Raw genomic sequence first — 23335 nt, 5'->3', positions numbered from 1 at the left:
GTTAGGAACAGGGCCATCTTGCAGCTTAACCTTTCCTACATTCATTGCTGTTTTGTTCCACTTTCAAATATTGTTTTGTTATCTAGTGATCTAAATTTTAGGATGAAATAGTGTGTTTTGTCTTTTGCTCCTACTGTGCTTATTTGGCTGTTTCTAAATGTTGGTTTGCTCTTGCAGTATTTTCTCCTGCTGGAATATGTATAGTCAGCCAGTTCCCTGAGAATGTTCATTTCATTTGAAACTGAATAAGAAAATGATATTATGTGAATTGGAAGACTTCCTAACAGTGATTTTTAGTAGCTGCCTTTATAGCTTGATTTTGAAACCTAATAACATTTCCCTTTGCTTTATTATTATTTTATAATGAGCAAGTCCAACAATGGGAGGATTTCCTCCAACCATGAGGAACTATACGTCTGGTGCTATCTTTAAGGCAGGGAATGTGAGTCCCATTTGAGCCCTGCTTCTGTGTCTATAATATGGATTCCTGCTCAAGAGGACTGTCTGAAGGGAAACGGAGGGATAGGTGGGCATACAGACGGCCAAGAGGCACATGAAAAGATGCTCAACATCACTAATTATCAGAGAAATACAAAACTACAATGAGGTATCACTTCACAGCAGTCAAGAACTGCCATCATCAAACAAAATCTATAAACAAGAAATGCTGGAAAGGTTGTGGAGAAAAGGAAACCCTCCTACACTGTTTCTGGGAATGTGCATTGGTACAGCCACCATGGAGAACAGTATGGAGGTTTCTTAAGAAACTGCAAACAGAGCTACCATATACTTCTGCAGTCTTATTCCTGGGTGTACATCCAGGGAAAACCATAATTGGAAAAGATACGTGTTATCCCATTGTTCACTGCAGCACTGGTTCCAATGGCCAGGATGTGGAAGCAACCTAAATGTCCTTCAATGGAGGAATGGATAAAGAAGAAGATGACCTGATGTGACTCCTAAGAATTACTCAGTGCTATCTAAGTGTGTTTGACCCATGCCAAGGTGGATGGAGGAAAGACAGCAGTGAAACTAGGGTGCGAGTGGGTGCTCACAGTATCTGACAGAGATGCTTCTAGTTGTTATCACAATTGCAGAATGGATACATATATATATATATATATATATATATATATATAGAGAGAGAGAGAGAGAGAGAGAGAGAGAGAATATTACTCTTCCATAAAAAAGAATGAAGTGGTGCCATTTGCAGCAAGATGGATGGATGTTGAGATTGTCATACTAAGTGAAGTAAGTCAGACAAAGACAAATATCATATGATATCACTTTTATGTGGAATCTTAAAAAAGTGTTATGAAACAGAAATAGAATCACAGATGTAGAAAACAAACTTACGCATACCAAGGGATAAGTGGGAATCGGGGGAGATAAACTGGGTGATTGGGATTGACATATACACACTACTGTATATAAATAAATAACTAATGACCTTCTGAATAGCATAGGGAACTTTACTCAGTATTCGGTAATGAGCTGTATGGGAATAGAATCTAAAAGTGAGTGGATATATATTTATTTACAATAAGTTCATTTTGCTGCACAGCATAAACTAACATTATTGTAAGTCAACTATATTCCAATAAAAATTAATTTAAAAATAAAAGGAAAAAAATCCGGATTCTGCAGTCAGGTTGAGAATTCACAGCTCAATGACCTTGAAATGGTGGAGATGAACTCTATTGTGCTCCCTTTTAGAAATTGTTATCTCCTGGTCTTTTGGTTCTGCAAAATACATCCAACTTTCTTATTTTGCAAACTGGAATTAGATGAGTTTATGCTGAAAACCTATCACTTGGCATACTTTATAGCACAAGATTCTTTGACAGGTACGTCACTTAGTATATTTGTTCAGCACTGTGCCAGGCACTGCAGGGAACTCAAGAGAAAATAAATCATAGTTGCTGTTCTCAAGGAGCATGTAATTTCCTTGCGTGGTTTAAATAAATGCATTCAAAGCCGGAAGTCCAAAGGATGAGCTTCAGGAAAGCACAAGAGTGTAATTGTATTCATTATTTTTCGGAGGAGGGTATCTAGAGCTCACATTAGATTCTTCAATAATTTTGTTTAGAAAAAAGGATTAAGAACCACACAAGCAGAGAAATAAACAGGTTCCAGTCTGTGCCATTCTGATTCCAAGTGTACCAGGAATTCAAGAAGAGATCAATACTGTCTTAACTATTTGAAAAAGCATTGTAGCATGCTGGGCTCTGAAAATTTTGATATGCAGAGAAGAAACCTAACAGAATTCTAGGCAAAAGCACTGAAAATCATCTACCTCCTTCACTTGGAAATAAAGACATGGGGCAAACTGTTTTTATGTAGGAGCAAAAGTAAATTAATTAAAATAGATATATGAAATTATATAAAACTGAATATGGATTTTGGCTTTGTGGTCAGAATCTCTGTGTGGTCAGAATCTTTTAGGTAAGTTCCCACATCGGTAAAACTGGACAGTAATAGCTACCTTCTAGGAATAGAATTGGAGAAGGTGATAGCACCCTACTCCAGTACTCTGGCCTGGAAAATTCCGTGGATGGAGGAGCCTGGTAGGCTGCAGTCCGTGGGGTCGCTAAGAGTCGGACATGATTGAGCAACTTCACTTTCACTTTTCACTTTCATGCATTGGAGAAGGAAATGGCAACCCACTCCAGTGTTCTTGCCTGGAGAATCCCAGGGACGGGGAGCCTGGTGGGCTGCCGTCTATGGGGTCACACAGAGTCAGGCACGACTGAAGTGACTTAGCAGTAGCAGCAGCAGAAGTAGCATGACTGTTAAGTGAGATAATATATAAAAGGTTTTGGGCAGGGATATGGCTCATATTAGAGGTTCTAAAAGTTTAACTTCATTTCTCTTTTAGGTTCTAAGTGCAGTGATATTCGGTGCAGGTCACAGGAAGTGAGAGAGCTGGCCATGAATGACAGAAGTTGAGTATAGACTGGAGTTTTCTAAGACAGGGTCCTGGAAGTGTGCAAGGAACTGATTGGATTCCAAAAGGCAGCAGAGTGGTGGGCATTTTAGTTACAAGCAAAGGTATAAATAAAGGAAATACTAAATATAATTCTTGATATAAGAGGATCCCAGGTCCTTTGCACACACCTTGAGGAAGACTCAGTTCTAAGCATCACTTATGCTTTGATCAAATGTTACCTCCATGGGTTGTAATCCCCTATCTGAAATATTCTCTAACATGTCCTTGTCCTGATTTATTTTTCCGATAGCAATATTGCATCATAGAACACATGCTCAAGAGGCCAAGACTTAGTCTGTTTTGCTCACTATTATGTCATTGCTGCCAAAACAGTGTCTGATATTTATTAAATATTCTCTATATATTTATTAAATAAATTAATAATGCCTGAAAAATATTTAGGAACAAGAACCCATCATTATTGCTGACAGATTGGCTGTAGGGTACAAAAAGAGGGAAGAGTCAAAACTGGCTGCCATCTACAATTTTATTTTTAAATTTTGGATTTTTTTGTTTAGTGATATCTGATACTAAAATACATGTGTTCATAGCTGGTTTTGAATCTCTAAGTCAAAATGTCAGAAAAACTCTCATTTTTGGTTTACTGCTTTACATGTTATCCATCATATTTTGTGAGTTTTTCATTCTGTTTCAAATTAAAATTTTAGTTGAGTCACATTCAAATATGAGTTAGATTAATGAACTTGTTTTTCTTTTTACTTATCTATGAAATTAAACTTTCATAAACAGTAAATATGAGTGTGGGAGTTACTTTGGGGAAGGAAAAGTAGATTTAAAATAAATAAGCTATATAGTAAGTTGGATTCTGTTGGTTAAAAAAAATTCTCACTCCTAGAGGAGATGTTTAAATGTCTAGATGCTCTGTCTTAGCATCAGCATGATTCTTATGACCCAGGGCAAGAGAATGTACTAATAATGTCCTGTAGTGAACACAAACAGGACTAGACTTGAGAATCAAAATACAAGTAAGAGGTGTTTTTTTTTTCTCCCCTCACAATACAGTAGAGATATTGTATTGTGAATTTGCAAAAATAGATTTCTGAAATTTTCCCTAAATAGGAAAAGAATTTGAAAAAGAGTAGATACATGTATGTGTATAATTGAATCACTTTGCTATACTAATACATTATTAATCAACTATACTTCAATACAAAATAATTTTTAAAAAGATATAAATGAAATTATAAGATATTTTGTATTTTAGTAGAAAAGACTTCTAAAAATTAAGATAAATCTAATGTGAATTGGATGGAGATTTCAGTATTTTCATAATTTTCTTTATCTTGTCTGTAGAATTTTTTTTAAACAATGAGAGTATTTAAAAATTGTCTGATTTTTTTTCACACAGCACAGATGGGATGGTTTGTTGAGGAACTTTAAAGATGAAATTGCTGTATCTGCTGTTTCTATGTTTGCTATAATATTCCAGGGAACATTAATTTTGGGGTTTAAGGAAGAAGGTGATAGCAAGTAGTCCATGGACTGAATTTAGCTGTTGATCTGTTTCACTGGGCTTCCCAGATGGTGCTGGTGGTAAAGACCTCACCTGCCAATTCAGGAGACAGTAGAGATGCTGGTTCAATCCCTGGGTCAGAAAGATGCCCTGGAGAAGGGCGTGGCCACCACTCCAGAATTCTTTCCTGGAGAATCCCCATGGACAGAGGATCCTGGCAGTCTCTGGTCCATGGGGTCATAGGTTTGGACACCCCTGAAGCGACTGAGCAGGCACGCACTAGGTCCACCCATTTTAGTTCACTTAGCATAGTTTCTCCCTGTATTTTAAAACTTTTCAATTGGTTTCCCAGTAATATCATGTAAGAGCAAAATAAAACAAAGCTAGCTTAACAGGCATCTTTTGAAAAGTTGGAAGATCTGGCTGCAGTGGCCCACACTCCCACGTGACAGCGTCTGTCTGAAGCTGGCAGCATCCCCCGTAAATCAGCCTGTGTGTTCCGGGTCACAGTAGTGACCTCTTTCCCTGCTGTACCCTCACCTGTCTTGAGGCAATAATTATGTCACTCATCTGAATTCTTTAGCCATTTGAGTTTCTGACCTGTTTTAATGAACTGATGTAGCAATAATGAATTATGACCACCTCTCTTGCTAAAAACTCCTGACCCCTTATTATTATGAGAGTTATGGTATTAATGGTTAACTTTAATGGATACTGATGATAAAGGCAGCCAGAATGAAATACTAAAAGATAGTTTAGAAACTACAAGTTCTTTTTTTTATTATTTTTTACTTATTTTATTTTAATATAGTCATCCTTCAATATATGTGAGGGATTGGTTCCAGGATCCCAATGGATATCAAAATCTGCCAATGCTCAGGTTCCTTACAGAAATAAAACGGTGTAACAGTATTTGCGTACAGCCTGTGCACAACTTCCTGAATACTTTAAATCATCCCTAGGTTACTTATACTCCCTCAGTTCAGTTCAGTTCAGTTCAGTCACTCAGTCGTGTCCGACTCTTTGCAACCCCATAAATAATAGCACGCCAGGCCTCTCTGTCCATCAGCAACTCCCGGAGTTCACTCAGACTCACGTCCATCGAGTCAGTGATGCCATCCAGCCATCTCATCCTCGGTCGTCCCCTTCTCCTCCTGCCCCCAATCCCTCCCAGCATCAGAGTCTTTTCCAATGAGTCAACTCTTCGCATGAGGTGGCCAAAGTACTGGAGTTTCAGCTTCAACATCAGTCCTTCCAAAGAAATCCCAGGGCTGATCTCCTTCAGAATGGACTGGTTGGATCTCCTTGCAGTCCAGGGGACTCTCAAGAGTGTTCTCCAACACCACAGTTCAAAAGCATCAATTCTTTGGCGCTCAGCTTTCTTCACAGTCCAATTCTCACATCCATACATGACCACAGGAAAAACCATAGCCTTGACTAGACGGACCTTTGTTGGCAAAGTAATGTCTCTGCTTTTGAATATGCTCTCTAGGTAGGTCATAACTTTCCTTCCCAGGAGTAAGTGTCTTTCAATTTCCTGGCTGCAGTCACCATCTGCAGTGATTTTGGAGCCCCCCAAAATAAAGTCTGACACTGTTTCCATTGTTTCCCCGTCTATTTTCCATAAAGTGATGGGACCAGATGCCATGATCTTAGTTTTCTGAAAGTTGAGCTTTAAGCCAGCTTTTTAACTCTCCTCTTTCATGTTCATCAAGAGGCTTTTTAGTTCCTCTTCACTTTCTACCACCTAATACTATGTAAATAATTGTAAATACAATGTAAATGCTATGTAAATAGTTGCTGGCTTGTGGCAAATTCAAGTTTTGCTTTTTGGAACTTTCTAGAATTTTATATTTCTGAATGCTTTTGATCTGCAGTTGTTTGAATCTGGAAATGTAGAACCAGCAGATATGGAGGGCCAATTGTATTTACCTGTATTAATTACATCTTTGTACTTTCCTGGTTTATTTATTTTTTATCTTCTTTTTCTTAAAATGAGTGACAAGTTACTTTTGTCAGTTCCAGTTTTTAGCAATGATGATACTCAAATCTGTCAGATTTCCTCTGTGTAGATCTTAATCACTTTATAAAATAAATCTTTTTTTAAAAAAGTGAATTTTGTATATTTAGTTCAGGTTTTTTATTTGACCCAGGGATTAGGAAAAAATTTAGAAAATGCTGTTGTAGTAAGTTATTTGATTGTCCTTTTATCATTTCTAACTTTATTGGGTGATTCCAATTATTTGAATATCAGGGGAAGGTTAATTGTCAAGAAAAGACTGAGTATCTTTATACCCTAGACATTTGTTCACAGTATATATCTCCCATATTTTCAAATTTTTAGTTTCTGGCTTGCTGACTTTTAGCAGTATTCATTCTTTGTATGGTTACAATAAATTCATTTTTTAAGTTTATTGGTTGATTGATTAAAAGTAAACAATATATTTTCTATAATGTGGCCTTTTATTTGAAGAATATGTACATTTTTTTCTTAATCAGTTGGATGCAATTATAAGGAAAATTACTCTGTTTCCTGATATTATTATTTCTAAGTTATTTGTTAATTTCTTCTTTTTTAAAATATATTGAAGATTTTAAATTCCTAAGCATATGATGCATATTTATAAATGTTCCTTCATCATAAGACATGAATAGCATTTCAGTGCTTATAGTATAAGACATAATTATATACAGATACAGATAGAAAATATAAATCAATATAACTGAACTTTTTAGTTGTATTTTTCAGACCCCTTCATTCCTTAACAAAATGTTTTTTCTCTGTATTCTGTTCTATTCAGAAAGATGTATCTCACACTGTAATTGTTTGTCAAGGTCACCTTGTACTTTGAGTAAGTTTGATTTTTTATATTTAGCTGCAAAGTTTATAGAAGCAGTTTGTAAATTGTGTCTTTATGATTACCTCACATGCCTCTTATCCTATTTGGTGTTTTGACTTTAAATTCTGCTTTACTGATATTGTCACTTCTGCTTTGGTTCTGCTTGCATTTATCTAGTCGCTGGCTCTCATTTTATTTTAAGCCTTTTGTTTTATGTGTAGTGTGAAAGAAACAAATAGAAGGGTTTTATTGCCTTTTTTGGGGCCCTTCTCCTGTTTTAGGGAGATCAGCAGTCAAGTCAGTCATGTTTAATGGAGGTAATGATTGCTTTATGAGTGATTTTTAATTCTGCTTTCTGAATTTTTCTAGTTATTTTCATTGTTATTTCTTATTTTATAAAATGGTAAGGAATTTATCCTGTCTAAACTGACAAATTTAGAGCTTTTTAATACAACTTTCATTTCTGCTGGTGCTTACATTCCCATTCTAATCACTAATTTTTAAATTCATATTTTGTAATTATTACTTAAAAGAGAAACACATATGATGTTCCTCTGTTCACAAAATGGATATTTAAATTCATGTGCTTTAAAAATTCATGCATTTCCTATCTTTTCCTAAATTGCTTCAAGTTTTTAGATTTTTGAGGAGATAGCTTAATATTCTTTACTCCAGATTTAAATGTTTTCTCCTGAATCACTTTATCTTTTGACAATGCCAAATCTTGACAACTTTCAATGAAAACATATACACTACTGGAGACAGTGAAATTGGCATTACCTGGTAGAACATATATTTATTATATTAAGATAAAATATTTATCTGGGTATGTTCTCTAGAGAAACTATTGTGGCAGTAAATGTAAATAAAATAGTTTATATCAATATTGTTCATGATTACTAACCACCAAGTTTCTCCAACCAAAAAACAGACAAAATGTGCCATGAGTTTGTTCCATGGATATGTCTTGCACTGAAAGCAGATCATCTGCAGAAAAACATTCATGAACTGAATGAGCATATTACTGCATAGAAAGCAAGTTTCAGAAAGTTGCAGAGTCTAACAAGAAAAGCAAAAAAAAAAATGTATAGAAATATGCATATGTTGTTTAAAACATAAATTCCAAAAAAAGCAAGAAAAATATAATGGTCTCTGCTGGTGGTTCAGACAGTAAAGGGTCCGCCTTCAATGCAGGAGACCTGGGTTAAATTCCTGGGTTGGGAAGATCTCCTGGAGAAGGGAATGGCAATCCACTCCAGTATTCTTGCTTGGAAAATCCCATAGAGAATCCTGGTAGACTACAGTCCATGGGATCACAAAGCATCAGACATGACTGAGCGACTAATGCAACACTGCTGGTACAGTAAGGCAGAGGTATTGTAGCCTAGAGTTTTTTGGAGTGGTCAAGTAGTTGGTTCATGGATATTCTTTTTCTTATTGTTCTTTATAACTTTTTTTTGTTTGTTTTTAATTTTATTTTTTATTTTTAAAAAATTTTTTAATTTTTTAATTTTTTTATTTATTATTTATTATTATTTTTTTTAATTTTAAAATCTTTAATTCTTACATGCGTTCCCAAACATGACCCCCCCTCCCACCTCCCTCCCCACAACATCTCTCTGGGTCATCCCCATGCACCAGCCCCATGCATATTTTATAACTAAAAGCATTGCATTAAGATATTTTCAAGAAAGAGCATATTTACAGCATATCAGTGATCTACGTCTTCATGGAGATCGTCCCCATATGCTGTGTGCCTTATGTGTACACACATCCCTGTGTGCTGTGTGCCTTATGTATACACACATCCCTGTGTGCTCAACAATGTTCCTGGCTTACTGCTCTCCTCTTTTCATCTTTTTCTATCCCAGGGTCTACAGTCTTCCTCAGCTGATGTTTGATACCTTCTCATATTTTCCTCAAATGGGAATACATGAGTGGTGTAATCTCAGAATCTCTCAGATATGCAGAGCTAGACTTCTTTTCTTTTCCCAGGTGACAGGAGTATCACCTGGATATGGGTTATTGATTATTGTCCATTCTCAGCAGGCTGTGAATATGAGTTTCTTTTAACTTTTGGAATTTCAGATGATTTGAATGCTACTCCAGTTCTTTTTATTGTGAAAGTAACTTTGTTTGGAGCTTAAAAGAATTTAACTCATTTTAAGAATTCAGAATAATTTACTGGAGTACATATAAAAAATATTTTTTTATTAGTCCTTTCTGGGATGTGGTGAATCTTTTCAATCTGTGGCTCAAATGTTTCTTCAGTTCAGAAAACATTTTGTCTGTTGTTGGCTTGATTATTCTCTCTCCTCCATCTGTTCCTTTCTCTTTATCTGAAATTCTTATTATTTGCACATCCAGCCTCCTGTATTTTTCCTTCAGACTCTTGACTGTTCTCCCATGACTTTTTATATTCCTGTCTCTTTTGTATGTTTTTAGATATTCCTTCTTTCATTTCCTCTGCTGCTGATTTTTTAAAAGTTCAGATTATTTTTTAAGACCCAAAGGATATCTTTATATGGTCTTACTGCTTTTTTATTAGTTTCAAGTCATCAGCAGACTCTTCTCAGGGAACTGTGTAAAAGTCTTCAGTTTGGAATCATCTACTTGAAAGTCCTCCCCGTAGGTATCTGGGCTCCAATGCCTGTTGGTAGCCATCAGGTCAGATTGTTAGGATCCTGTCATTGCTGGCCAGCCAGCGAAGAGAGCCCAGTAGGTTTTTGTTCCTTTAGACCTGTGAACAGACAGGGGACTTGAAATCTGATGGGGTCCCATGGAGGGGCTTCTCAGATGCTCCTAGACCTTCTGGGGTGCAATGCAAGTCTTAATACTGCAGTTAATACCTTTCAAGACAGTTAGCCGTGTGGCTGCAATTATGGCTGCTCAGACCTCACCTAAGCATGACCTCCCTACAGTAACTCACATATTCTGAAGGGTGGCGTTATCTCTGGGAGTACAAAGGTCCAAATAATCACTCAGGACCAGTGGTTTCTGGCTTCCGTCAAAACACAGAGGAGAGTGAACGGTTTGTCTTCAGTGGCTGCTGTCTGGAACCATAGAGCGAGAGGGAGTATGGTGCGAGCACTAAGGATTAAGTTCAGGAGATGTCATCTCTCCAGAGTCTCCCAGAACTTTTTATGAGACTGATCAGTTTTACATAAAAGATAGTACTGTTTGTGGGGTTTCCGATGTGTCAGGCTTTATCTACTTTTAAATCATCATATCAGTGTCTCGAGGTATGTAGTAATTGCCCCACTTAAAGTGAGGAAACTGAGGTTTAGATAAAGAAGTAACCTGCTCACAGATGCATGGGTGAGTGGCTAAGGTTTTGACTCCCGTTTTTCTGGACTTTCTAGACTTTTGCACTCTTTCCAGAAGGTAACTCTCTTACTTTCAGAGTTACCCTGAGCTTAATTGCAGAATTGTGACAGTTGCTGTCATCTTCCCTTCTTTCCTTGTAGCACATGCATTCCGTTGGGATGATATTTACTGTAAAGTGACTGTATCTTGTAGTTTGAATTTCAGTTTAGAAAAAAAAAATGCCCCAACGAAACCATCTCAGCCTTGAAACAACCACATTGGATTCATGAAAACACTTATTTGGTTTAGAATGAAATTAAGCTAATAATCCATTTGTAAGAATCTATGAGGGCTTGGGGGAGTGAGAAAGTTGTAATTGCTGAGTTTATGAAATTAGCAGCTGTTCTGGAATGGATAAAGGCAGTTAAAGGCTTAGTCATGGTAAACTTTAGTCTCAATTCTAAATATATTTTTAAAATAATTGCTTCTAAGATGAATGGGTAAACAACACTATTAGACAAATTGTTCTTGAAGCAGTTGGGGGGTTAAAAAAAATAGGTGGCAGCATCTCCTTTTCTTGCCCTTAAATAGTCTTCAGTTGAATACTCATAGAAAACACAGGGTAAACAAAAATTTGCAAATATTAGTAATTATTTTATGTATCTATAATCAGAACCAAATTTTAGTCACTGCTGTTTCCTTCTCTAATTTTTAATTAAAATTTGTTCTCAAATTCACTGTCATATGATAATATAAGGGACTAAGTAGCCGAGGAGATGGTGTTCCTAAAGAATGGACATGGATATTTCTGAACCTTTTAAAATTATGAAGTAAAAGAGAGAAATATATCATCACAGTGAGGTTGAGAAAGCTTTTACAGGGTAATAATCTTTTTTCTTATTTAATGAATGTGGAAATTAGAGCTCAGAGAGGTTAAGCAGCTTGCCCAAGGTCACATGGGCCTCTTGCATCTTTGCTTTGTAAAACACTCGTCATTCTGAATCAAAAGCCAGGCTGTTAATTAATTCTTCTTGAATATATTCAGTTAGCTTCAGAGAGGTCATTTTCTAAAGAGGTAGGTGGAAAATAACCCAAAATGCTGTACCAAATATCTGCTTGGCGTTTATTTATTGATTTATTCAGCAAACATTCTTTCTTACTATTGACTGAAGAACTGTGTCACTTCCCAGAGGTCACAGGTCTAAGGACAGCTCTGGTAGCTTTATTTTCTCCTCTGCAATTGTCCTCTCTCTTCCCTGCTTTGTTTTTTATTTTCTTTTTCATGTTGTGTGATGTGAATAAAGAATTGAAAAGTAAACTAGGTTCCTATGCAGGATTCTGCTACTTTCAGAAAATGAGAGTATCTGGAGAGCTCTATGTTTTAATATGCATGCAGGAAAAGTAATTCTTTTCCAGATTTTCCTGAATAGTTTAGAAAAGGTAAAAATTAATGACTTGGACCTTGTTTTTCTTTGTTTGCTCTTACAGCTTATTCTAAAATTTATATTCTTTATGGTTGTCATCATCACATTCCTTTTACTGTTCTGACTTTTAAACTTAAAAATCATAGCTGTGTTACATGAAAGACATTTGCAAGAAACATATTCAAATAAAAATATGCACTTCGTGTTTTCCTTCTGCTCTTCAGTTGAAAACGTAAATCTAATGGAGATTGGAGAAGACTGAGTGGCCCTGTTATTAATTGGAGATTAATCTTAGAGAAATTTTTCCTTTCCTGACAGAAGTTAGTAAAATAGACTAAGCATTTCAGATAATACATCAGATAATGATGGAAAATGTTATTTTACTTTTTATGTTCTTTTGATTTCATAATAAACTCTATTAGAAAAGCTTTTTACAGTGAGCTATTATTCCTACTCTTTCAACTCTGTTCATATCCCTGTGATATTTTGGGGGGCTTATCTTCTTAATATGAAAGAAAAAAGAATAAATTTGCTGACAGAAAATTGACTTGATTCTAAAATCTGCTATTCCTTACTATATATTGTTATTCTATTAATTTTGACTTTCCCTAAATATTAGTTTGTGTGGAATTAAAAACGTATTTTTGAAATTGAATATATGAATTGTTTTCTTGCTATCAGCTTTCTCCATAGTAATGTAAGTGGAAGTGAAAGTCACTCAGCTGTGTCCGACTCTTTGCGACCCCATGGACTATTCAGTTCATGGAATTCTCCAGGCCAGAATACTGGAGTGGGTAGCTGTTCCCTTCTCTAGGGGATCTTCCCAACCCAGGGATCAAACCCAGGTCTCCCACATTGCAGGAGGATTCTTTACTAGCTGAGCCACCAGGGAAGCCCAGTGATGTAAGAATAGTATCTAAACTAAAAGAGGTATTATCACATAATTAATGGACCCAGCCCTGTGCCTGCTACACAGCTGATGCTCAGTCTCTATTAGTGGTGATTATATTTATATTGTATTTTATTCACTTTATATATTATTGAGAAAATTGTAGCAATTTGAAGAAACCTACATGTGCTTCTAGGTACTTGTCTACATCTTTTGGCCATATCCTCATCATTTTCTTTCCCTCCTGTTTCCATGAGTGGATCTCCCCGCTTCCCATCTGGTAGCAGTCTCTCCTCTTCTTCAATAAATCCAGCTCATCTCCTCTTCTCATTGACACCACCCCAGCAATTCTCCCTTCTCTCTTAGTTATCATTGCTTTTTCTCTTAGCCAGGAATAATCTTTGTCAGCATAGAGACATACTATGATTTCTTCCTGCCACCACCTTATTTCTCTGCACTCTTTTACATAAAATTTTCTCAAGAGTTGTCTGTTTTCTCTCTCTACTTTCTCCATTTTACCAGTCATGCTTGAACCTACTGCTCTCAGGCTTTCAGCCCTCAATATCAGAGACTGCTGTTTGCAAGGTCACCTGCGATTTCTAATTAAGGTGAAATCATTAATCTTTGCAACACTAACACTTACCAGCAGCACTTGACACAAGCGATCATCTCAGTTCTTCTTGGTCTCTTCTGCTGTTTCCTCCTCTGCCCAATGTCCTAATGGTGGAGTCTCCAGGAACTCAGTCCTCAAAGCTTCACCTTCTCTAGTTTCCTCTGTAGGTGATTTCTTCCAGTCTAAAAAAGTCGAATTCTATACATTCATTCATGTCATCTTCGTCTCCAAACTAGATTCTTGTATTCAGCTGCTGCAGTGGACATCTCTTCCTTGTTGCCTTATAGCCATCATTACAGACTTAACATGACTCAGTGAAATTCTGGTAAGCCCTAGAACAGCTACTTGAAAAGCATTCCCCACCTCAAGATATGGCAACTTTATCCTGTGACTCCAAAACACTGGAGTCAAGTTTAAGCTCTCCTTTTTTTTCATTCCCTATATCCTATTCTTGCATGTATGTGTGTGTGCTAAGTCGCTTCAGTTGTATCCAACTGTTTGCAACCCTGTTGACCTTGCCCTCCAGGCTCCTCTGTCCATGGGATTCTCTAGGAAAGAAGAGTGGAGTGGGTTGCCATGACCTCCTTCAGGGGATCTTCCAACCCAGGGAATGAACCAGCATCTCTTATGACTCCTGCAATGAGAGTCAGGTTCTTCACCACTACTGCCACTGGGAAGCCCCTAAGAAATTCTATTTCCTCTGCTTTCAAAAATATATCTGGAATTTGATATTTCTCTCCATTTCTACCACCAAATTTAAACCACTACCATCACCTCCTTCAGCTCTCTCTTTAAATGCCATCTCTATAGTAAGAAATTTAAAACAGCATATCTTCACCTCTTATCTACCTAAACTTTCTTATTTCACTTATTTATACTTTTATCCAAAGCATTGACATGCCATATATTTTACTTACTGATAATGCCTGTTTCCTGATTTCTCCACTAGAATACAGCCTCTCGGAGGTCAGGGACCTTGATATGTTTTGATTTTAGCTTCATCTCAGGCACTTAGATCAAAGCCTGTTGAATTAGTGGATTATCAGTTCAGTTCAGTTCAGTCGCTCAGTCGTGTCCGACTCTTTGCGACCCCATGAATCGCAGCCCTCCAGGCCTCCCTGTCCATCACCAACTCCTGGAGTTCACCCAAACTCATGTCCATCGAGTTGGTGATGCCATCCAGCCATCTCATCCTCTCTCATCCCCTTCTCCTCCTGCCCCCAAACCGTCCCAGCATCAGAGTCTTTTCCAACGAGTCAACTCTTCGCATGAGGTGGCCAAAATATTGGAGTTTCAGCTTTAGCATCAGTCCTTCCAAAGTATACGCAGGACTGATCTCCTTCAGAATGGACTGGTTGGATCTCCTTGCAGTCCAAGGGACTCTCAAGAGTCTTCTCCAACACCAGAGTTCAAAAGCATCAATTGTTTGGCACTCAGCTTTCTTCACAGTCCAACTCTCATATCCATACATGACCACTGGAAAAACCATAGCCTTGACTAGACGGATCTTTGTTGGCAAAGTAATGTCTCTGCTTTTGAATATGCTATCTAGGTTGGTCATAACTTTCCATCCAAGGAGTAAGCGTCTTTTAATTTCATGGCATTAAACTCGGAACCTGCCTTTATTCTGTAAAGGGCAGTGCAAGCTACTGGTAAGATTCTTTAGACTGGAATCATATTGCTGAGGTTTGAAAACCGGCTCTACCATTTACTTTGTGTGACCTTAGACCAGTTAATTATTCTGTCGTTTTCCTTATGTGCATATATATACATTGCACAAGGAGTAATATTAAATTGATATATGAATTAGATATGTTTCAAAACTATGCTCAGAAGTAAACTACATAGATATAATGGTGGCCATAGAACAAGTTGATTGTACCGATTATCAGTATTGTTTCTTTCGGTGCCTCTTTTGTGGGGAGTGCATTGGACTGATCCCTGTATACTCGATGAATGTCACATCATACAATGAGTGTGGATTTTTGGAATCTGATTTGTGGTTCCCGTCTTCCCACTAGCCATGTGGATTCCAGTTACTAATGTTAAATTTTATCCACCTCATTTTAGAATGAGGATATTTTTGTACCATAAAGGTCTAGTATAATATGCAAATGAGGTAACAGATATAGACGATCTTGAAGAATGGTTGATGCTAAGTAGATCAGTTACTCCGTAACCCTGGCAGTGAAGAATAAGGATCAATCCCCAGAATGTGTAAATACTGTCCTTGCTTTGGTATCTTACGGAAAGTAACTAATGGGATTTTTATGAGGGGCTATATTTGCAGATTTCAAACAAATGGATAAGGACAAATAATAGGCCCTCCTTAACAATTTTATATAACAATAGTAAGGAGGGAAGACCCCTCACATGTTTGGAAATGACAATAGTGGTCCTCAGCCCCACATCTAGTCTGACTTATGGTTGGAGATGTCCAAGTACATTCTTTGGGTTGTTTGTTTTCCGTGGAGTTAGATTTAACCCTTTTAATCATTTTCATTTAGAGAGCTTATGATTTGTCCTTAAAGGTGATATTTTCAGCAATTCAGCACATTCTTCAGGGAAGCTGCATGTGTCTCAGCATTCTTAATCTCACCTCTGGGCACCCGGGTGTGTCTTTCATGCTTACACTTGGGGGAGGCATCTTCCATCCCAGGGCTCTTCTCAAACTGTGAAGACCTGCACTGAGGAAGTGTTAGTTACAGATTTTTACATTATATGGGAAAAGTTCAAATCAAAACATTCCATTCCGTGGACTGCTGTTTGAAAGAAATTATCTTGTAAAATCAAAGGCATTGTCCTCTATTAAAAGATCCGTTATCAATAAACCTGTATGGGAGGGGACATGTTCCATGGGCAATGCCGCTTTCTAAAAACTCTGAAAGCTCACCATGTTATAAGAACCTAATTTTTTCTGTAGTCCCCTAATTGGCTCCATTAAGAGACAACTCTTCGATCTTAAAAACAACATAGACATATATGTATGTATTCTTTTTTTAAAAATTTTTATTTTTACTCTATTTTACTTTGCAATACTGTATTGGTTTTGCCATACATTGACATGAATCCACAGAAATATATATGTATATAAACTATGTGTGTTAGTCACTCAGTCCTGTCCGACTCTTTGTGACACCATGGACTGTATAGTCCACCATGCTCCTTGTCCATGGAATTCCCCAGGCAAAAATACTGGAGTAGGTAGCCATTCCCTTTTCCATGGAATCTTCCTGACCCAGGGATCAAACCCAGGTCTGCTGCATTGTAGGAAGAATCTTTACCATCTGAGCCACCAGGGAAGCCAAATTTAAACTATATGTATATATAATTATTATAGAATATTTTTTTATAATTAATATATTATACTGTTATGTAATTGGGCTTCCCAGGTGGTTCTAGTGGTAAAGAACCTACCTGCCAATGCAGGAGATGCAGGAGACGCAGGTTTGATCCCTGGGTGGGGAAGATTCCCTGGAGAAGGGCGTGGAAACCCACTCTAGTATTCTTGCCTGAAGAATCTGATGGACAGAGGAGCCTGGTGGGCCTTAGCCCATAGCGTCGCAAAGAGCTGGACATGACTGAAGCGACTGAGCATGTATACAAGCACATAGTTATATATTACATATGTACATATAATTTAACCTGTATGTATGTGTAATTAGAAATGTGTGTGTGTATATATATCTGTATATATACATATGCACATATACCCAGTATTCTTGGGCTTCCCTGGTGGCTAAGATGGTAAAGAATCTGCCCACAATGCAGGAGACGTGAGTTCAGTCCCTGGGTTGGGAAGGTCCCTTGGAGGAGAGCATGGCAACCCACTCCAGTATTCTTGCCTAGAGAATTACCATGGAGTCAGACATGACTGAGCGACTAAGCACAGCATATTTATAATTAGAAATCTTTACTTTGCCTATTGGTAATAAATATTTTGAAGGAGAACTCCAAAAAATATAGGCCTTCAAGAAATGTCCAGATAGCATTTGCATTGCTTTAGCTTTTATTGAGGGTTGTTTTGGCTGCTGATGTGGTGTTCTGGGCTAGCTACTAGGGCTCTCCAAAATTAGAGGTCTGTAACCAGTGCAGATGTCACCCTAGTTATCTAATTTGCATTTAATGATTATATTTGAAATAACTTCCAAATGATAGAGTTTTCCTCTGTAAAAGGATCAAATCTTCTCCCACTATATACTTTTGTCTCCACTCACTTTTGGAAAATAGTTCCTTTTCCTTCCCTTTCGATTCCTATGCATACCCAGAAATATGGTTTTTAGAAAAAGCCTTCACTGCTAACTCCAAGAAAAGAGCTGCTTGTTTGAAGAAGGTAACCTGATTTCTTCTTCCCACGTAAAGAAGCTGGGTGTGAATAAAGATGTAGTCTCGTTGCCTGAGAGCTTCGTATACTCCCCATTGATGAAATCACTCTGTGGCACAGCACAGCATGGGAGCAATGCATGTGAGAAACTATTCTTGACATATCCCTTGGGCTGTTGACTTTCTGTGCTGGGCCGTCTGTTAAGATGTACTATTACTATTTCCCATTTGATTATGTGTGTGCGTATGCTGTCAGTGTGCATTGCGAGGATAAGCACTTTGAACTTGATGATTTGGTGCTTTAAATGCCATCTCTTCCTTTTGAATGAAATCTCATTTTCTAGCAATTTCAAGACTTGTTAAATTTGGCCACAGAGGAATCTATATGCAATTTTTATTTTTCTTTTCTGTTCTTACTTTCATCGCTGGTGCTAAGAATAAGGAAAATCCCACACAATTGCTAGCACTGCACCTAAAGCTTTGGGAAATTGGTATTAAAGCAGACAATATGGAATCTTTATTTTTGGTCCTTTTAGTTTCTTAAGGAAGAGTATGCTTACATTCAGGAAGAAAAGGTTATTTAAGAAACTAGTCAAGTTTTCTCTTTTTTAGAAATACTCTTTTTGTGGAAATCAAGGTTTCTTTATGCTCACCTACTGAATTAATTAATTCTTTTTGCTATTGTTGCCTTTTTAAACTAAGAACTGTACCGTCAAAAGGTATAACAGATCAACTACCCAACTCTGCAACAAGGTTTTTTTTTGTTTTGTTTTGTTTTGTTTTGTTTTTTTTTTTTTTTTTTACAAATCACATGTAACCTACCCTTCTGTATTCCCAGAATAGTTCCACCCTATGAAACTGCCCCATAAAGAATTGGCAAATCTCTGAACACTGTATAATCTTGAGCTTAACCATTCTCATTAATGTGAAAATTTTAATTGTAATAGTCATTTTATCAAATAAAAGTAGGTAAAACTGCCCTCTTAGATTGTGTTGGATTGACTTTTGAGTAGACATTAGGGATTGAAATCCCAACCACATACCTAAATGTATGTGAAAACATATCATATCAAAAATGGCGAATGAGACTGCCACTGAAATAACAATTCTCAGGTGAAACATTCATTTTAAATGATCAGTTCAGTTCAGTTCAGTTGCTCAGTCAGTGCGACTCTTTGCAATGTAATGAACTGCAGAAAGCCAGGCCTCCCTGTCCATCACCAACACCCGGAGGCCACCCAAATGCATATCCATTGAGTCAGTGATGCCATCCAGCCATCTCATCCTCTGTTGTCCCCTTCTCCTCCTGCCCTCAATCTTTCCCAGCATCAGGGTCTTTTCAAATGAGTCAACTCTTCGCATGAGGTGGCCAAAGTATTGGAGTTTCAGCTTCAACATCAGTCCCTCTAATGAACACCCAGGACTGATCTCTTTTAGGATGGACTGGTTGGATCTTCTTGCAGTCTAAGGGACTCTCAAGAGTCTTCTCTAACACCACAGTTCAAAAGCATCAATTCTTCTGCACTCAGCTTTCTTTATGGTCCAACTTTCACATTCATACATGACCACTGAAGAAGCATAGCCTTGACTAGACGGACCTTGGTTGACAAGGTAATGTCTCTGCTTTTTAATATGCTGTCTAGATTGGTCATAACTTTCCTTCCAAGGAGTAAGCATCTTTTCATTTCATGGCTGCAATCACCATCTGCAGTGACTTTGGAGCCCCCAAAAATAAAGTCAGCCACTGTTTCCCCATCTATTTCCCATGAAGTGATGCCATGATCTTAGTTTTCTTAAAGCCAACATTTTCACTCACCTCTTTAACTTTCATCAAGAGGCTCTTTAGTTCTTCTTCACTTTCTGCCATAAGGGTGGTGTCATCTGCATATCTGAGTTTATTGATATTTCTCCTGGCAATCTTGATTCCAGCTTGTGCTTCTTCCAGCCCAGCGTTTCTCATGATGTACTCTGCATCTAAGTTAAATAAGCAGGGTGACAATATACAGCCTTGATGTACCCTTTTTCCTATTTGGAACCAGTCTGTTGTTCCATGTCCAGTTTTAACTGTTGCTTCCTGACCTGCATACAGGTTTCTCAAGAGGCAGGTCAGGTGGTCTGGTATGCCCATCTCTTTCAGAATTTTTGACAGTTTATTGTGATCCACGCAGTCAAAGGTTTTGGCAGTCAATAAAGCAGAAATCGATGTTTTTCTGGAATTCTCTGGCTTTTTCGATGATCCAGGAGGTGTTGGCAATTTGATCTCTGGTTCCTCTGCCCTTTATAAAACCAGCTTGAACATCTGGAATTTCATGGTTCACATATTGCTAAACCCTGGCTTGGAGAATTTTGAGCATTACTTTACTAGGGAGTGAGATGAGTGCAATTGTGCAGTAGTTTGAGCATTCTTTGGCATTGCCATTCTTTGGGACTGGAATAAAAACTGACCTTTTCTAGTCCTGTGGCCACTGTGAGTTTTCCAAATGTGCTGGCATATTGAGTGCAGCACTTTCACAGCATCATCTTTGAGGATTTGAAGTAGCTCCACTGGAATTCCATCACCTCCACTAGCTTTGTTCGTAGTGATGCTTCCTAAGGCCCACATGACTTCACATTCCAGGCTGTCTGGCTCTAGGTGAGTGATCACACCATAGTGATTATCTTGGTGGTGAAGACCTTTCTTGTATAGGTCTTCTGTGTATTCTTGCCACCTCTTTTTAATATCTTCTGCTTCTGTTAGGTCCATATCATATCTGTCCTTTATTGAGCCCATCTTTGCATGAAATGTTCTCTTGGTAATGCTCATTTTCTTGAAGAGATCTCTAGTCTTTCCCATTCTGTTGTTTTCCTCTATTTCTTTGCACTGATCACTGAAGAAGGCTTGTTTCTCCTTGCTATGCTTTGGAACTCTACATTCAGATGCTTTTATCATTCCTTTTCTACTTTGCTTTCGCTTCTCTTCTTTTCACAGCTATTTGTAAGGCCTCCTCAGACACTCATTTTGCCTTTTTTCCTTTTCTTTTTCTTGGGGATCGTCTTGATCCCTGTGTCCTATACAGTGTCGCAAACCTCCATCCATAGTTCATTAGGCACTCTATCAGATCGAATCCTTTAAATGTATTTCTCATTTCCACTGTATAAGGAATTTGATTTAGGTCATGCCTGAATGGCCTAGTGGTTTTCTCCACTTTCTTCAATTTCAGTCTGAATTTGGCAATATGGAGTTCATGATCTGAGCCACAGTCAGCTCCCGGTATTGTTTTTGCTGACTGTATAGAGTTTCTATATCTTTGGCTGCAAAGAATATAATCAATCTGATTTCAGTGTCAACCATCTGGTGATGTTCATGTGTGGAGTCTTCTCCTGTGTTGTTGGAAGAGGGTGTTTGCTATGACCAGTGTGTTCTCTTGGCAGAACTCTATTAGCCTTTGCCCTGCTTCATTGTGTACTCCAAGGTCAAGTTTGCCTGTTTTTCCAAGTATTTCTTGCCTTCCTCCTTTTGTATTCCTGTCCCCTATACTGAAAAGGACATCTTTTGGGGGTGTTAGTTCTAAAAGGTCTTGTAGGTCTTCATAGAACCGTTCAACTTCAGCCTCTTCAGCATTACTGGTTGGGGCATACACTTGGATTAATGTGATATTGAAGGGTTTGCCTTGGAAATGAACAGAGATCGTTCTGTCGTTTTTGAGATTGCATCCCAGTACTGCCTTTTGGACTCTTTTGTTGACCATGATGGCTACTCCATTTCTTCTAAGGGATTCCTGCCCACAGTTAAGATATAATGGTCATCTGAGTAAAATTCACCGATTCCAGTCCATTTTAGTTTGCTGATTCCTGGCATGTTGATGTTCACTTTTGCCATCTCCTGTTTGACCACTCCCAATTTGCCTTGATTCATGGACATGACATTCCAGGTTCCTATGCAATATTGCTCTTTACAGCATCGGACCTTGCTTCTATCACCACTTACATCCACAACTGGGTGTTGTTTTTGCTTTTGCTCCATCCCTTCATTCTTTCTGGAGTTTTTTCTCCACTGATCTCCAGTAGTGTATTGGGCACCTACTGACCTGGGGAGTTCATCTTTCAGTGTCCTATCTTTTTGCCTGTTCATGGCGTTCTCAAGGCAAAAATACTGAAGTGGTTTGCCATTCCCTTCTCCAGGGGACTACATTTTGTCAGACCTCTCCGCCATGACCTGTCCATCTTGGGTGGCCCCGCAAGGCATGGCTTAGTTTCATTGAATTAGACAAGGCTGTGGTCCGTGTGATCAGATTGGCTAGTTGTCTGTGATTATGGTTTCAGTCTGTCTGCCCTCTGTTGCCCTCTCTTAGTGCCTCCTGGTCTTACTTGGGTTTCTCTTATCTTGGATGTGGGGTATATCTTCACGCCTGGTCCAGAAAAGCAAGGCTGCCACTCCTGACCCTGGACATGCGGTAGCTCCTCACGGCTGCTGCTCCTTGCCTTGGATGACAGGTAGCTCATGTGCCACACAGCCGCCACTCCATACTCTTGTTATAGAAGAAAGGGATCATTCTTTCTTTAAGACATAGTTTCTCTTTCTGCGTGGGGGCTCAGTCCCTTCAGTCTTAGGCAGCTGAACTCTTCTTGAACTCATGGACTGTAACCCGCCAGGTTCATCTGTGCATGGAATTTTTCAGGCAAGAATTTGGAGTGGGCTGCTATGCCCTCCTCCAGGGGATCTTCCTGACCCAGGGGATCTTCCTGACCCAGGGGATCTTCCTGACCCAGGGGTTGAACTCTAGTCTTCTGCGTCTCCTGAATTGCAGATGAATTCTTTACTACTGAACCACTGGGGAAGCCCTAATTTCTCTTCCTAAAAGCTAGATATTGTATGGAATTTAGTGTTATAATTTGCTAATATGCCATTAGTAAATGTGATTGGAGATGTCTCTCAACCAGTTTTCTTTGGAGGACAAGGCTGATTCCCTGTCCAATGCAACAGAAAATAGTGTTCTATATATGTAGGTGACGCTGACTAAGTATTCTTCCAAAGCAGAGATATTAATACCATTACAGTTGCTCAGAAAAAGCAGGAATCATCTAGATCATACTGTATTGACAACATATAGGATACACTTATTCTACTCTTACCTATTCAGTAGTAATTAATGTAACTCATTAATTACATTGATAAATATATGAGCAAAATATATTTATATGTATATACTTACATGTGATCAATATTTAGTTTTCACTAATGCTATGTTGATTAATATATATAAAACCAAAGACAAAATTTTAGACTGTAATTTCGTGGACTAAAAATGAGGTATGTGAAAGTACTTTGAAAAATTAAAGACTTAAAAATTTAAGATTTTATTGATGTAATTTAAATTCAGCATCATGACATAAATGGCTCAGAAAACTACATTTTATTCCTCTTCCTTTGTCATCCAATAGAATGATATCTTTTAGCATTTAAAGAACCTTTTAAAAAGAAACTTGAGTGTCATTGC

The 23335-nt window shown here is 37.9% G+C and overlaps 1 protein-coding gene across 6 annotated transcripts in view; it reads left to right on the top strand.

Annotated features, from left to right (window-relative positions):
* KCNC2 (potassium voltage-gated channel subfamily C member 2) overlaps positions 1-23335 on the top strand; it is a 242235-nt gene that overhangs the window by 122860 nt on the left and 96040 nt on the right. The gene's annotated exons all lie outside the window — the stretch shown is intronic.

The sequence above is a fragment of the Ovis canadensis genome, chromosome 3 (genome assembly GCF_042477335.2).
Source record: "Ovis canadensis isolate MfBH-ARS-UI-01 breed Bighorn chromosome 3, ARS-UI_OviCan_v2, whole genome shotgun sequence".
NCBI lineage: Eukaryota > Metazoa > Chordata > Mammalia > Artiodactyla > Bovidae > Ovis > Ovis canadensis.
This window is presented reverse-complemented; position numbering and strand designations above follow the sequence as displayed.